Source organism: Anomaloglossus baeobatrachus, chromosome 3, assembly GCF_048569485.1.
Source record: "Anomaloglossus baeobatrachus isolate aAnoBae1 chromosome 3, aAnoBae1.hap1, whole genome shotgun sequence".
Lineage (NCBI taxonomy): Eukaryota > Metazoa > Chordata > Amphibia > Anura > Aromobatidae > Anomaloglossus > Anomaloglossus baeobatrachus.
In genome coordinates this window covers 697462371-697476338 of record NC_134355.1, presented here as the reverse complement: position 1 = coordinate 697476338, position 13968 = coordinate 697462371, and the positions used below count along the sequence as shown (strand labels likewise).

The 13968-nt window shown below is 47.1% G+C and overlaps 17 non-coding genes across 17 annotated transcripts; all 17 read left to right on the top strand.

Annotated features, from left to right (window-relative positions):
- Window positions 1–1048: 1048 nt before the first annotated feature.
- Window positions 1049–1121, top strand: TRNAA-AGC (transfer RNA alanine (anticodon AGC)). Its single transcript has one exon. It is a non-coding gene; the product is annotated as a tRNA-Ala (tRNA).
- A 106-nt stretch (window positions 1122–1227) lies between these two features.
- On the top strand, window positions 1228–1313 carry TRNAY-GUA (transfer RNA tyrosine (anticodon GUA)). The gene is given in 2 exon segments: window positions 1228–1264; window positions 1278–1313. It is a non-coding gene; the product is annotated as a tRNA-Tyr (tRNA).
- Window positions 1314–2643: 1330 nt separating this feature from the next.
- On the top strand, window positions 2644–2716 carry TRNAA-AGC (transfer RNA alanine (anticodon AGC)). Its single transcript has one exon. It is a non-coding gene; the product is annotated as a tRNA-Ala (tRNA).
- A 106-nt stretch (window positions 2717–2822) lies between these two features.
- On the top strand, window positions 2823–2908 carry TRNAY-GUA (transfer RNA tyrosine (anticodon GUA)). The gene is given in 2 exon segments: window positions 2823–2859; window positions 2873–2908. It is a non-coding gene; the product is annotated as a tRNA-Tyr (tRNA).
- A 1331-nt stretch (window positions 2909–4239) lies between these two features.
- TRNAA-AGC (transfer RNA alanine (anticodon AGC)) lies at window positions 4240–4312 on the top strand. The gene has a single exon. It is a non-coding gene; the product is annotated as a tRNA-Ala (tRNA).
- A 106-nt stretch (window positions 4313–4418) lies between these two features.
- TRNAY-GUA (transfer RNA tyrosine (anticodon GUA)) lies at window positions 4419–4504 on the top strand. The gene is given in 2 exon segments: window positions 4419–4455; window positions 4469–4504. It is a non-coding gene; the product is annotated as a tRNA-Tyr (tRNA).
- Window positions 4505–5836: 1332 nt separating this feature from the next.
- Window positions 5837–5909, top strand: TRNAA-AGC (transfer RNA alanine (anticodon AGC)). The gene has a single exon. It is a non-coding gene; the product is annotated as a tRNA-Ala (tRNA).
- A 106-nt stretch (window positions 5910–6015) lies between these two features.
- On the top strand, window positions 6016–6101 carry TRNAY-GUA (transfer RNA tyrosine (anticodon GUA)). The gene is given in 2 exon segments: window positions 6016–6052; window positions 6066–6101. It is a non-coding gene; the product is annotated as a tRNA-Tyr (tRNA).
- Window positions 6102–7434: 1333 nt separating this feature from the next.
- On the top strand, window positions 7435–7507 carry TRNAA-AGC (transfer RNA alanine (anticodon AGC)). The gene has a single exon. It is a non-coding gene; the product is annotated as a tRNA-Ala (tRNA).
- Window positions 7508–7613: 106 nt separating this feature from the next.
- TRNAY-GUA (transfer RNA tyrosine (anticodon GUA)) lies at window positions 7614–7699 on the top strand. The gene is given in 2 exon segments: window positions 7614–7650; window positions 7664–7699. It is a non-coding gene; the product is annotated as a tRNA-Tyr (tRNA).
- Window positions 7700–9035: 1336 nt separating this feature from the next.
- TRNAA-AGC (transfer RNA alanine (anticodon AGC)) lies at window positions 9036–9108 on the top strand. Its single transcript has one exon. It is a non-coding gene; the product is annotated as a tRNA-Ala (tRNA).
- A 106-nt stretch (window positions 9109–9214) lies between these two features.
- TRNAY-GUA (transfer RNA tyrosine (anticodon GUA)) lies at window positions 9215–9300 on the top strand. The gene is given in 2 exon segments: window positions 9215–9251; window positions 9265–9300. It is a non-coding gene; the product is annotated as a tRNA-Tyr (tRNA).
- A 1332-nt stretch (window positions 9301–10632) lies between these two features.
- On the top strand, window positions 10633–10705 carry TRNAA-AGC (transfer RNA alanine (anticodon AGC)). Its single transcript has one exon. It is a non-coding gene; the product is annotated as a tRNA-Ala (tRNA).
- Window positions 10706–10811: 106 nt separating this feature from the next.
- TRNAY-GUA (transfer RNA tyrosine (anticodon GUA)) lies at window positions 10812–10897 on the top strand. The gene is given in 2 exon segments: window positions 10812–10848; window positions 10862–10897. It is a non-coding gene; the product is annotated as a tRNA-Tyr (tRNA).
- A 1330-nt stretch (window positions 10898–12227) lies between these two features.
- Window positions 12228–12300, top strand: TRNAA-AGC (transfer RNA alanine (anticodon AGC)). Its single transcript has one exon. It is a non-coding gene; the product is annotated as a tRNA-Ala (tRNA).
- A 107-nt stretch (window positions 12301–12407) lies between these two features.
- TRNAY-GUA (transfer RNA tyrosine (anticodon GUA)) lies at window positions 12408–12493 on the top strand. Its single transcript is given in 2 exon segments — window positions 12408–12444; window positions 12458–12493. It is a non-coding gene; the product is annotated as a tRNA-Tyr (tRNA).
- Window positions 12494–13826: 1333 nt separating this feature from the next.
- On the top strand, window positions 13827–13899 carry TRNAA-AGC (transfer RNA alanine (anticodon AGC)). The gene has a single exon. It is a non-coding gene; the product is annotated as a tRNA-Ala (tRNA).
- Window positions 13900–13968: the final 69 nt, after the last annotated feature.

Below are 13968 nucleotides of genomic sequence, written 5' to 3'. Positions count from 1 at the left end.
TTTAGAAAGGTCTCTTCTGTAGTATCTAGGGAGTTCAAAAGGTAGGTAGCGAGCAAGCAACAGGGCTTTTTATTGGAAGAGCAGATGAAAGCCAACGTGGAATCTTCTTCCCCCGTAGCATGCTACTCAAGCAAAAGTGGCCCACGTCCCTGGGTGGGCTTGAACCACCAACCTTTCGGTTAACAGCCGAACGCGCTAACCGATTGCGCCACAGAGACGCAGATGTCTGGCCTTTCCACGGGAACTCCCAGCCAGGCCAGGCGCAGGTTCCTCAGGGGAACCTTTGAACATAATATGACAAAAAGAAATCAGCAAAAACAAAGAGACAATTGCCGGTGCTCAGTAGAGCTCAAGTTGCCGACAATAAGATCCTGCTGTCGGATTCCATCCCATAGACACCCTCCCTTCTAGTCACTTTTCAAAAGTCAGTCGATAAGTACAATTCTCCTCAAGGTAGCAGCATCCAGCAGCAGAGTGGCGCAGCGGAAGCGTGCTGGGCCCATAACCCAGAGGTCGATGGATCGAAACCATCCTCTGCTATGAGATCATTTTCATAGAAGTCGCCAAATCTCTTCTGTCAACACAAACGCGTTTCTGATCAAAAATATAAACCAAAGGCCCAAATCCCTGCTCATCACATGCTGATGGAAAAAGAAGAATTCCCCACGTCACAGCATTTCCTATAGCCCGGGTGTTTTTCAGCCCCACAGCCAAAAAGACCAATGGCTCTGCATGCGTATTTGCTGCATCGCAACTTTCTTCTCCAAATTATTAAGGCTTTTTTCATGCCTTACCACTCAGTTCTGCACATATGTGCAAAGGGTTTGCTTGGAAGAGGTGTGCATGTATTCATAAGCCCCCCGTCACCCTATAAACTCCTCCGATGATCTTCTACTATGGCAAAATGGTATCCGCACTTAAAAAAAAAAAAAAAAAGCGATCTACTTTTAGAAATCAGTTGCCATGTAACAATGCAACGTCACACCTGACTTTATGTGAAAGCCACCACAGGGTGTGGGAAGAAAGTAAAGGCAAGTCTACCATGCCAGGGGGATTAGCTCAAGTGGTAGAGCGCTCGCTTAGCATGCGAGAGGTAGCGGGATCGATGCCCGCATTCTCCAAAGCTGATTTTGTTTTTTTCACATGGTAGTAGAGAGTTTCTTTTTACCTCATGCTCAAGGCTCCAACAGCTAAAACTAGGAGGCTTTCAAGCATGAGCAAAACATGCCTTCGATAGCTCAGCTGGTAGAGCGGAGGACTGTAGCAGTAAATCAGCAATCCTTAGGTCGCTGGTTCAATTCCGGCTCGAAGGAATTTTTTGTGAATTCTATCGGATGGTTCATCCTCCTGGTCAACACAGCCCAGGTATGCTCCTTCTGTCCATCTACAACAGGTCTTTTAGAAAGGTTTCCTCCGTTGTACCCAAGGAGGTCAAAACAAAGGCAGAGAGCAACAGAGATTTACTTGTTGGGAGAGCAGCTCAGCTGAAACCCAACATGGAATCTTTTCCACCCATAACATGCGATGCCAGCAAAAGAGACCATGGTTCCTGGGAAAACACGGCTAAGCTCCTTCCCTCTATCGACAAAGAGCTCTTTTAGAAAGGTCTCTTCTGTAGTATCTAGGGAGTTCAAAAGGTAGGTAGCGAGCAAGCAACAGGGCTTTTTATTGGAAGAGCAGATGAAAGCCAACGTGGAATCTTCTTCCCCCGTAGCATGCTACTCAAGCAAAAGTGGCCCACGTCCCTGGGTGGGCTTGAACCACCAACCTTTCGGTTAACAGCCGAACGCGCTAACCGATTGCGCCACAGAGACGCAGATGTCTGGCCTTTCCACGGGAACTCCCAGCCAGGCCAGGCGCAGGTTCCTCAGGGGAACCTTTGAACATAATATGACAAAAAGAAATCAGCAAAAACAAAGAGACAATTGCCGGTGCTCAGTAGAGCTCAAGTTGCCGACAATAAGATCCTGCTGTCGGATTCCATCCCATAGACACCCTCCCTTCTAGTCACTTTTCAAAAGTCAGTCGATAAGTACAATTCTCCTCAAGGTAGCAGCATCCAGCAGCAGAGAGGCGCAGCGGAAGCGTGCTGGGCCCATAACCCAGAGGTCGATGGATCGAAACCATCCTCTGCTATGAGATCATTTTCATAGAAGTCGCCAAATCTCTTCTGTCAACACAAACGCGTTTCTGATCAAAAATATAAACCAAAGGCCCAAATCCCTGCTCATCACATGCTGATGGAAAAAGAAGAATTCCCCACGTCACAGCATTTCCTATAGCCCGGGTGTTTTTCAGCCCCACAGCCAAAAAGACCAATGGCTCTGCATGCGTATTTGCTGCGTCGCAACTTTCTTCTCCAAATTATTAAGGCTTTTTTCATGCCTTACCACTCAGTTCTGCACATATGTGCAAAGGGTTTGCTTGGAAGAGGTGTGCATGTATTCATAAGCCCCCCGTCACCCTATAAACTCCTCCGATGATCTTCTACTATGGCAAAATGGTATCCGCACTTAAAAAAAAAAAAAAAAGCGATCTACTTTTAGAAATCAGTTGCCATGTAACAATGCAACGTCACACCTGACTTTATGTGAAAGCCACCACAGGGTGTGGGAAGAAAGTAAAGGCAAGTCTACCATGCCAGGGGGATTAGCTCAAGTGGTAGAGCGCTCGCTTAGCATGCGAGAGGTAGCGGGATCGATGCCCGCATTCTCCAAAGCTGATTTTGTTTTTTTCACATGGTAGTAGAGAGTTTCTTTTTACCTCATGCTCAAGGCTCCAACAGCTAAAACTAGGAGGCTTTCAAGCATGAGCAAAACATGCCTTCGATAGCTCAGCTGGTAGAGCGGAGGACTGTAGCAGTAAATCAGCAATCCTTAGGTCGCTGGTTCAATTCCGGCTCGAAGGAATTTTTTGTGAATTCTATCGGATGGTTCATCCTCCTGGTCAACACAGCCCAGGTATGCTCCTTCTGTCCATCTACAACAGGTCTTTTAGAAAGGTTTCCTCCGTTGTACCCAAGGAGGTCAAAACAAAGGCAGAGAGCAACAGAGATTTACTTGTTTGGAGAGCAGCTCAGCTGAAACCCAACATGGAATCTTTTCCACCCATAACATGCGATGCCAGCAAAAGAGACCATGGTTCCTGGGAAAACACGGCTAAGCTCCTTCCCTCTATCGACAAAGAGCTCTTTTAGAAAGGTCTCTTCTGTAGTATCTAGGGAGTTCAAAAGGTAGGTAGCGAGCAAGCAACAGGGCTTTTTATTGGAAGAGCAGATGAAAGCCAACGTGGAATCTTCTTCCCCCGTAGCATGCTACTCAAGCAAAAGTGGCCCACGTCCCTGGGTGGGCTTGAACCACCAACCTTTCGGTTAACAGCCGAACGCGCTAACCGATTGCGCCACAGAGATGCAGATGTCTGGCCTTTCCACGGGAACTCCCAGCCAGGCCAGGCGCAGGTTCCTCAGGGGAACCTTTGAACATAATATGACAAAAAGAAATCAGCAAAAACAAAGAGACAATTGCCGGTGCTCAGTAGAGCTCAAGTTGCCGACAATAAGATCCTGCTGTCGGATTCCATCCCATAGACACCCTCCCTTCTAGTCACTTTTCAAAAGTCAGTCGATAAGTACAATTCTCCTCAAGGTAGCAGCATCCAGCAGCAGAGTGGCGCAGCGGAAGCGTGCTGGGCCCATAACCCAGAGGTCGATGGATCGAAACCATCCTCTGCTATGAGATCATTTTCATAGAAGTCGCCAAATCTCTTCTGTCAACACAAACGCGTTTCTGATCAAAAATATAAACCAAAGGCCCAAATCCCTGCTCATCACATGCTGATGGAAAAAGAAGAATTCCCCACGTCACAGCATTTCCTATAGCCCGGGTGTTTTTCAGCCCCACAGCCAAAAAGACCAATGGCTCTGCATGCGTATTTGCTGCGTCGCAACTTTCTTCTCCAAATTATTAAGGCTTTTTTCATGCCTTACCACTCAGTTCTGCACATATGTGCAAAGGGTTTGCTTGGAAGAGGTGTGCATGTATTCATAAGACCCCCGTCACCCTATAAACTCCTCCGATGATCTTCTACTATGGCAAAATGGTATCCGCACTTAAAAAAAAAAAAAAAAAGCGATCTACTTTTAGAAATCAGTTGCCATGTAACAATGCAACGTCACACCTGACTTTATGTGAAAGCCACCACAGGGTGTGGGAAGAAAGTAAAGGCAAGTCTACCATGCCAGGGGGATTAGCTCAAGTGGTAGAGCGCTCGCTTAGCATGCGAGAGGTAGCGGGATCGATGCCCGCATTCTCCAAAGCTGATTTTGTTTTTTTCACATGGTAGTAGAGAGTTTCTTTTTACCTCATGCTCAAGGCTCCAACAGCTAAAACTAGGAGGCTTTCAAGCATGAGCAAAACATGCCTTCGATAGCTCAGCTGGTAGAGCGGAGGACTGTAGCAGTAAATCAGCAATCCTTAGGTCGCTGGTTCAATTCCGGCTCGAAGGAATTTTTTGTGAATTCTATCGGATGGTTCATCCTCCTGGTCAACACAGCCCAGGTATGCTCCTTCTGTCCATCTACAACAGGTCTTTTAGAAAGGTTTCCTCCGTTGTACCCGAGGAGGTCAAAACAAAGGCAGAGAGCAACAGAGATTTACTTGTTGGGAGAGCAGCTCAGCTGAAACCCAACATGGAATCTTTTCCACCCATAACATGCGATGCCAGCAAAAGAGACCATGGTTCCTGGGAAAACACGGCTAAGCTCCTTCCCTCTATCGACAAAGAGCTCTTTTAGAAAGGTCTCTTCTGTAGTATCTAGGGAGTTCAAAAGGTAGGTAGCGAGCAAGCAACAGGGCTTTTTATTGGAAGAGCAGATGAAAGCCAACGTGGAATCTTCTTCCCCCGTAGCATGCTACTCAAGCAAAAGTGGCCCACGTCCCTGGGTGGGCTTGAACCACCAACCTTTCGGTTAACAGCCGAACGCGCTAACCGATTGCGCCACAGAGACGCAGATGTCTGGCCTTTCCACGGGAACTCCCAGCCAGGCCAGGCGCAGGTTCCTCAGGGGAACCTTTGAACATAATATGACAAAAAGAAATCAGCAAAAACAAAGAGACAATTGCCGGTGCTCAGTGGAGCTCAAGTTGCCGACAATAAGATCCTGCTGTCGGATTCCATCCCATAGACACCCTCCCTTCTAGTCACTTTTCAAAAGTCAGTCGATAAGTACAATTCTCCTCAAGGTAGCAGCATCCAGCAGCAGAGTGGCGCAGCGGAAGCGTGCTGGGCCCATAACCCAGAGGTCGATGGATCGAAACCATCCTCTGCTATGAGATCATTTTCATAGAAGTCGCCAAATCTCTTCTGTCAACACAAACGCGTTTCTGATCAAAAATATAAACCAAAGGCCCAAATCCCTGCTCATCACATGCTGATGGAAAAAGAAGAATTCCCCACGTCACAGCATTTCCTATAGCCCGGGTGTTTTTCAGCCCCACAGCCAAAAAGACCAATGGCTCTGCATGCGTATTTGCTGCGTCGCAACTTTCTTCTCCAAATTATTAAGGCTTTTTTCATGCCTTACCACTCAGTTCTGCACATATGTGCAAAGGGTTTGCTTGGAAGAGGTGTGCATGTATTCATAAGCCCCCCGTCACCCTATAAACTCCTCCGATGATCTTCTACTATGGCAAAATGGTATCCGCACTTAAAAAAAAAAAAAAAAAAGCGATCTACTTTTAGAAATCAGTTGCCATGTAACAATGCAACGTCACACCTGACTTTATGTGAAAGCCACCACAGGGTGTGGGAAGAAAGTAAAGGCAAGTCTACCATGCCAGGGGGATTAGCTCAAGTGGTAGAGCGCTCGCTTAGCATGCGAGAGGTAGCGGGATCGATGCCCGCATTCTCCAAAGCTGATTTTGTTTTTTTCACATGGTAGTAGAGAGTTTCTTTTTACCTCATGCTCAAGGCTCCAACAGCTAAAACTAGGAGGCTTTCAAGCATGAGCAAAACATGCCTTCGATAGCTCAGCTGGTAGAGCGGAGGACTGTAGCAGTAAATCAGCAATCCTTAGGTCGCTGGTTCAATTCCGGCTCGAAGGAATTTTTTGTGAATTCTATCGGATGGTTCATCCTCCTGGTCAACACAGCCCAGGTATGCTCCTTCTGTCCATCTACAACAGGTCTTTTAGAAAGGTTTCCTCCGTTGTACCCGAGGAGGTCAAAACAAAGGCAGAGAGCAACAGAGATTTACTTGTTGGGAGAGCAGCTCAGCTGAAACCCAACATGGAATCTTTTCCACCCATAACATGCGATGCCAGCAAAAGAGACCATGGTTCCTGGGAAAACACGGCTAAGCTCCTTCCCTCTATCGACAAAGAGCTCTTTTAGAAAGGTCTCTTCTGTAGTATCTAGGGAGTTCAAAAGGTAGGTAGCGAGCAAGCAACAGGGCTTTTTATTGGAAGAGCAGATGAAAGCCAACGTGGAATCTTCTTCCCCCGTAGCATGCTACTCAAGCAAAAGTGGCCCACGTCCCTGGGTGGGCTTGAACCACCAACCTTTCGGTTAACAGCCGAACGCGCTAACCGATTGCGCCACAGAGACGCAGATGTCTGGCCTTTCCACGGGAACTCCCAGCCAGGCCAGGCGCAGGTTCCTCAGGGGAACCTTTGAACATAATATGACAAAAAGAAATCAGCAAAAACAAAGAGACAATTGCCGGTGCTCAGTAGAGCTCAAGTTGCCGACAATAAGATCCTGCTGTCGGATTCCATCCCATAGACACCCTCCCTTCTAGTCACTTTTCAAAAGTCAGTCGATAAGTACAATTCTCCTCAAGGTAGCAGCATCCAGCAGCAGAGTGGTGCAGCGGAAGCGTGCTGGGCCCATAACCCAGAGGTCGATGGATCGAAACCATCCTCTGCTATGAGATCATTTTCATAGAAGTCGCCAAATCTCTTCTGTCAACACAAACGCGTTTCTGATCAAAAATATAAACCAAAGGCCCAAATCCCTGCTCATCACATGCTGATGGAAAAAGAAGAATTCCCCACGTCACAGCATTTCCTATAGCCCGGGTGTTTTTCAGCCCCACAGCCAAAAAGACCAATGGCTCTGCATGCGTATTTGCTGCGTCGCAACTTTCTTCTCCAAATTATTAAGGCTTTTTTCATGCCTTACCACTCAGTTCTGCACATATGTGCAAAGGGTTTGCTTGGAAGAGGTGTGCATGTATTCATAAGCCCCCCGTCACCCTATAAACTCCTCCGATGATCTTCTACTATGGCAAAATGGTATCCGCACTTAAAAAAAAAAAAAAAAAAGCGATCTACTTTTAGAAATCAGTTGCCATGTAACAATGCAACGTCACACCTGACTTTATGTGAAAGCCACCACAGGGTGTGGGAAGAAAGTAAAGGCAAGTCTACCATGCCAGGGGGGATTAGCTCAAGTGGTAGAGCGCTCGCTTAGCATGCGAGAGGTAGTGGGATCGATGCCCGCATTCTCCAAAGCTGATTTTGTTTTTTTCACATGGTAGTAGAGAGTTTCTTTTTACCTCATGCTCAAGGCTCCAACAGCTAAAACTAGGAGGCTTTCAAGCATGAGCAAAACATGCCTTCGATAGCTCAGCTGGTAGAGCGGAGGACTGTAGCAGTAAATCAGCAATCCTTAGGTCGCTGGTTCAATTCCGGCTCGAAGGAATTTTTTGTGAATTCTATCGGATGGTTCATCCTCCTGGTCAACACAGCCCAGGTATGCTCCTTCTGTCCATCTACAACAGGTCTTTTAGAAAGGTTTCCTCCGTTGTACCCGAGGAGGTCAAAACAAAGGCAGAGAGCAACAGAGATTTACTTGTTGGGAGAGCAGCTCAGCTGAAACCCAACATGGAATCTTTTCCACCCATAACATGCGATGCCAGCAAAAGAGACCATGGTTCCTGGGAAAACACGGCTAAGCTCCTTCCCTCTATCGACAAAGAGCTCTTTTAGAAAGGTCTCTTCTGTAGTATCTAGGGAGTTCAAAAGGTAGGTAGCGAGCAAGCAACAGGGCTTTTTATTGGAAGAGCAGATGAAAGCCAACGTGGAATCTTCTTCCCCCGTAGCATGCTACTCAAGCAAAAGTGGCCCACGTCCCTGGGTGGGCTTGAACCACCAACCTTTCGGTTAACAGCCGAACGCGCTAACCGATTGCGCCACAGAGACGCAGATGTCTGGCCTTTCCACGGGAACTCCCAGCCAGGCCAGGCGCAGGTTCCTCAGGGGAACCTTTGAACATAATATGACAAAAAGAAATCAGCAAAAACAAAGAGACAATTGCCGGTGCTCAGTAGAGCTCAAGTTGCCGACAATAAGATCCTGCTGTCGGATTCCATCCCATAGACACCCTCCCTTCTAGTCACTTTTCAAAAGTCAGTCGATAAGTACAATTCTCCTCAAGGTAGCAGCATCCAGCAGCAGAGTGGCGCAGCGGAAGCGTGCTGGGCCCATAACCCAGAGGTCGATGGATCGAAACCATCCTCTGCTATGAGATCATTTTCATAGAAGTCGCCAAATCTCTTCTGTCAACACAAACGCGTTTCTGATCAAAAATATAAACCAAAGGCCCAAATCCCTGCTCATCACATGCTGATGGAAAAAGAAGAATTCCCCACGTCACAGCATTTCCTATAGTCCGGGTGTTTTTCAGCCCCACAGCCAAAAAGACCAATGGCTCTGCATGCGTATTTGCTGCGTCGCAACTTTCTTCTCCAAATTATTAAGGCTTTTTTCATGCCTTACCACTCAGTTCTGCACATATGTGCAAAGGGTTTGCTTGGAAGAGGTGTGCATGTATTCATAAGCCCCCCGTCACCCTATAAACTCCTCCGATGATCTTCTACTATGGCAAAATGGTATCCGCACTTAAAAAAAAAAAAAAAAAAAAAAGCGATCTACTTTTAGAAATCAGTTGCCATGTAACAATGCAACGTCACACCTGACTTTATGTGAAAGCCACCACAGGGTGTGGGAAGAAAGTAAAGGCAAGTCTACCATGCCAGGGGGATTAGCTCAAGTGGTAGAGCGCTCGCTTAGCATGCGAGAGGTAGCGGGATCGATGCCCGCATTCTCCAAAGCTTATTTTGTTTTTTTCACATGGTAGTAGAGAGTTTCTTTTTACCTCATGCTCAAGGCTCCAACAGCTAAAACTAGGAGGCTTTCAAGCATGAGCAAAACATGCCTTCGATAGCTCAGCTGGTAGAGCGGAGGACTGTAGCAGTAAATCAGCAATCCTTAGGTCGCTGGTTCAATTCCGGCTCGAAGGAATTTTTTGTGAATTCTATCGGATGGTTCATCCTCCTGGTCAACACAGCCCAGGTATGCTCCTTCTGTCCATCTACAACAGGTCTTTTAGAAAGGTTTCCTCCGTTGTACCCGAGGAGGTCAAAACAAAGGCAGAGAGCAACAGAGATTTACTTGTTGGGAGAGCAGCTCAGCTGAAACCCAACATGGAATCTTTTCCACCCATAACATGCGATGCCAGCAAAAGAGACCATGGTTCCTGGGAAAACACGGCTAAGCTCCTTCCCTCTATCGACAAAGAGCTCTTTTAGAAAGGTCTCTTCTGTAGTATCTAGGGAGTTCAAAAGGTAGGTAGCGAGCAAGCAACAGGGCTTTTTATTGGAAGAGCAGATGAAAGCCAACGTGGAATCTTCTTCCCCCGTAGCATGCTACTCAAGCAAAAGTGGCCCACGTCCCTGGGTGGGCTTGAACCACCAACCTTTCGGTTAACAGCCGAACGCGCTAACCGATTGCGCCACAGAGACGCAGATGTCTGGCCTTTCCACGGGAACTCCCAGCCAGGCCAGGCGCAGGTTCCTCAGGGGAACCTTTGAACATAATATGACAAAAAGAAATCAGCAAAAACAAAGAGACAATTGCCGGTGCTCAGTAGAGCTCAAGTTGCCGACAATAAGATCCTGCTGTCGGATTCCATCCCATAGACACCCTCCCTTCTAGTCACTTTTCAAAAGTCAGTCGATAAGTACAATTCTCCTCAAGGTAGCAGCATCCAGCAGCAGAGTGGCGCAGCGGAAGCGTGCTGGGCCCATAACCCAGAGGTCGATGGATCGAAACCATCCTCTGCTATGAGATCATTTTCATAGAAGTCGCCAAATCTCTTCTGTCAACACAAACGCGTTTCTGATCAAAAATATAAACCAAAGGCCCAAATCCCTGCTCATCACATGCTGATGGAAAAAGAAGAATTCCCCACGTCACAGCATTTCCTATAGCCCGGGTGTTTTTCAGCCCCACAGCCAAAAAGACCAATGGCTCTGCATGCGTATTTGCTGCGTCGCAACTTTCTTCTCCAAATTATTAAGGCTTTTTTCATGCCTTACCACTCAGTTCTGCACATATGTGCAAAGGGTTTGCTTGGAAGAGGTGTGCATGTATTCATAAGCCCCCCGTCACCCTATAAACTCCTCCGATGATCTTCTACTATGGCAAAATGGTATCCGCACTTAAAAAAAAAAAAAAAAAAGCGATCTACTTTTACAAATCAGTTGCCATGTAACAATGCAACGTCACACCTGACTTTATGTGAAAGCCACCACAGGGTGTGGGAAGAAAGTAAAGGCAAGTCTACCATGCCAGGGGGATTAGCTCAAGTGGTAGAGCGCTCGCTTAGCATGCGAGAGGTAGCGGGATCGATGCCCGCATTCTCCAAAGCTGATTTTGTTTTTTTCACATGGTAGTAGAGAGTTTCTTTTTACCTCATGCTCAAGGCTCCAACAGCTAAAACTAGGAGGCTTTCAAGCATGAGCAAAACATGCCTTCGATAGCTCAGCTGGTAGAGCGGAGGACTGTAGCAGTAAATCAGTAATCCTTAGGTCGCTGGTTCAATTCCGGCTCGAAGGAATTTTTTGTGAATTCTATCGGATGGTTCATCCTCCTGGTCAACACAGCCCAGGTATGCTCCTTCTGTCCATCTACAACAGGTCTTTTAGAAAGGTTTCCTCCGTTGTACCCGAGGAGGTCAAAACAAAGGCAGAGAGCAACAGAGATTTACTTGTTGGGAGAGCAGCTCAGCTGAAACCCAACATGGAATCTTTTCCACCCATAACATGCGATGCCAGCAAAAGAGACCATGGTTCCTGGGAAAACACGGCTAAGCTCCTTCCCTCTATCGACAAAGAGCTCTTTTAGAAAGGTCTCTTCTGTAGTATCTAGGGAGTTCAAAAGGTAGGTAGCGAGCAAGCAACAGGGCTTTTTATTGGAAGAGCAGATGAAAGCCAACGTGGAATCTTCTTCCCCCGTAGCATGCTACTCAAGCAAAAGTGGCCCACGTCCCTGGGTGGGCTTGAACCACCAACCTTTCGGTTAACAGCCGAACGCGCTAACCGATTGCGCCACAGAGACGCAGATGTCTGGCCTTTCCACGGGAACTCCCAGCCAGGCCAGGCGCAGGTTCCTCAGGGGAACCTTTGAACATAATATGACAAAAAGAAATCAGCAAAAACAAAGAGACAATTGCCGGTGCTCAGTAGAGCTCAAGTTGCCGACAATAAGATCCTGCTGTCGGATTCCATCCCATAGACACCCTCCCTTCTAGTCACTTTTCAAAAGTCAGTCGATAAGTACAATTCTCCTCAAGGTAGCAGCATCCAGCAGCAGAGTGGCGCAGCGGAAGCGTGCTGGGCCCATAACCCAGAGGTCGATGGATCGAAACCATCCTCTGCTATGAGATCGTTTTCATAGAAGTCGCCAAATCTCTTCTGTCAACACAAACGCGTTTCTGATCAAAAATATAAACCAAAGGCCCAAATCCCTGCTCATCACATGCTGATGGAAAAAGAAGAATTCCCCACGTCACAGCATTTCCTATAGCCCGGGTGTTTTTCAGCCCCACAGCCAAAAAGACCAATGGCTCTGCATGCGTATTTGCTGCGTCGCAACTTTCTTCTCCAAATTATTAAGGCTTTTTTCATGCCTTACCACTCAGTTCTGCACATATGTGCAAAGGGTTTGCTTGGAAGAGGTGTGCATGTATTCATAAGCCCCCCGTCACCCTATAAACTCCTCCGATGATCTTCTACTATGGCAAAATGGTATCCGCACTTAAAAAAAAAAAAAAAGCGATCTACTTTTCAGAAATCAGTTGCCATGTAACAATGCAACGTCACACCTGACTTTATGTGAAAGCCACCACAGGGTGTGGGAAGAAAGTAAAGGCAAGTCTACCATGCCAGGGGGATTAGCTCAAGTGGTAGAGCGCTCGCTTAGCATGCGAGAGGTAGCGGGATCGATGCCCGCATTCTCCAAAGCTGATTTTTTTTTTTTTCACATGGTAGTAGAGAGTTTCTTTTTACCTCATGCTCAAGGCTCCAACAGCTAAAACTAGGAGGCTTTCAAGCATGAGCAAAACATGCCTTCGATAGCTCAGCTGGTAGAGCGGAGGACTGTAGCAGTAAATCAGCAATCCTTAGGTCGCTGGTTCAATTCCGGCTCGAAGGAATTTTTTGTGAATTCTATCGGATGGTTCATCCTCCTGGTCAACACAGCCACCGGTATGCTCCTTCTGTCCATCTACAACAGGTCTTTTAGAAAGGTTTCCTCCGTTGTACCCGAGGAGGTCAAAACAAAGGCAGAGAGCAACAGAGATTTACTTGTTGGGAGAGCAGCTCAGCTGAAACCCAACATGGAATCTTTTCCACCCATAACATGCGATGCCAGCAAAAGAGACCATGGTTCCTGGGAAAACACGGCTAAGCTCCTTCCCTCTATCGACAAAGAGCTCTTTTAGAAAGGTCTCTTCTGTAGTATCTAGGGAGTTCAAAAGGTAGGTAGCGAGCAAGCAACAGGGCTTTTTATTGGAAGAGCAGATGAAAGCCAACGTGGAATCTTCTTCCCCCGTAGCATGCTACTCAAGCAAAAGTGGCCCACGTCCCTGGGTGGGCTTGAACCACCAACCTTTCGGTTAACAGCCGAACGCGCTAACCGATTGCGCCACAGAGACGCAGATGTCTGGCCTTTCCACGGGAACTCCCAGCCAGGCCAGGCGCAGGTTCCTCAGGGGAACCTTTGAACATAATATGACAAAAAGAAATCAGCAAAAACAAAGAGACAATTGCCGGTGCTCAGTAGAGCTCAAGTTGCCGACAATAAGATCCTGCTGTCGGATTCCATCCCATAGACACCCTCCCTTCTAGTCACTTTTCAAAAGTCAGTCGATAAGTATAATTCTCCTCAAGGTAGCAGCATCCAGCAGCAGAGTGGCGCAGCGGAAGCGTGCTGGGCCCATAACCCAGAGGTCGATGGATCGAAACCATCCTCTGCTATGAGATCATTTTCATAGAAGTCGCCAAATCTCTTCTGTCAACACAAACGCGTTTCTGATCAAAAATATAAACCAAAGGCCCAAATCCCTGCTCATCACATGCTGATGGAAAAAGAAGAATTCCCCACGTCACAGCATTTCCTATAGCCCGGGTGTTTTTCAGCCCCACAGCCAAAAAGACCAATGGCTCTGCATGCGTATTTGCTGCGTCGCAACTTTCTTCTCCAAATTATTAAGGCTTTTTTCATGCCTTACCACTCAGTTCTGCACATATGTGCAAAGGGTTTGCTTGGAAGAGGTGTGCATGTATTCATAAGCCCCCCGTCACCCTATAAACTCCTCCGATGATCTTCTACTATGGCAAAATGGTATCCGCACTTAAAAAAAAAAAAAAAAAAGCGATCTACTTTTAGAAATCAGTTGCCATGTAACAATGCAACGTCACACCTGACTTTATGTGAAAGCCACCACAGGGTGTGGGAAGAAAGTAAAGGCAAGTCTACCATGCCAGGGGGATTAGCTCAAGTGGTAGAGCGCTCGCTTAGCATGCGAGAGGTAGCGGGATCGATGCCCGCATTCTCCAAAGCTGATTTTGTTTTTTTCACATGGTAGTAGAGAGTTTCTTTTTACCTCATGCTCAAGGCTCCAACAG